This window comes from Lupinus angustifolius, chromosome LG05 (genome assembly GCF_001865875.1).
Source record: "Lupinus angustifolius cultivar Tanjil chromosome LG05, LupAngTanjil_v1.0, whole genome shotgun sequence".
Lineage (NCBI taxonomy): Eukaryota > Viridiplantae > Streptophyta > Magnoliopsida > Fabales > Fabaceae > Lupinus > Lupinus angustifolius.
Genome location: NC_032013.1, coordinates 2159641 through 2160242, shown reverse-complemented (window position 1 = coordinate 2160242; position 602 = coordinate 2159641).

Here is a 602-nt window from a genome sequence, read left to right as displayed (position 1 = left end):
GGCATCGCCCTAAATCATACATCCTTCTCGGATTACTTTCTTAAAAATTAATTTCCGAGTTTGACTATTTAATTCCAACACCTTGAATACTTTACTTTTTAATTCAATTACGGTGTTATACCAAAGTAGTTTATATTACATACTCATACTATCAATTCAAATAGTCAAACACAATCACTGTCTCTCGCCCAAGCGAGGACCCTTCGCTCAAGCGAAAATTCAATCAACAATACCCTTTTAAAACTGGGCATCTCTCGCTCAAGCGAGGACAAGTCGCCCAAGCGACAATTCATCTTTAGATCTCAATTAGACTGAAACTTTCCTCGCCTAGGCGAAAGTATTATCGCCCCAGGCGAGAGGGTTCCAGAAACTCATCAAAATTCTGGAAATTTTTTATTTTTTATTTTTTTTTTTCGGCGAGTCGAGTTTTTGCTCGCCCAGGCGGACCTTCGGTCGCCCGGCCTCGCCCCGGTGACGCCTCGGTCGCCCAGGCGAATTCCTGGAAAATTTTTTTTTTTTCGGCGAGTCGAGTTTTTTGCTCGCCCGGCCTCGCTCTGGCGACGCCTCGGTCGCCCAGGCGAAATCCTGCATTTTTTTTTTTT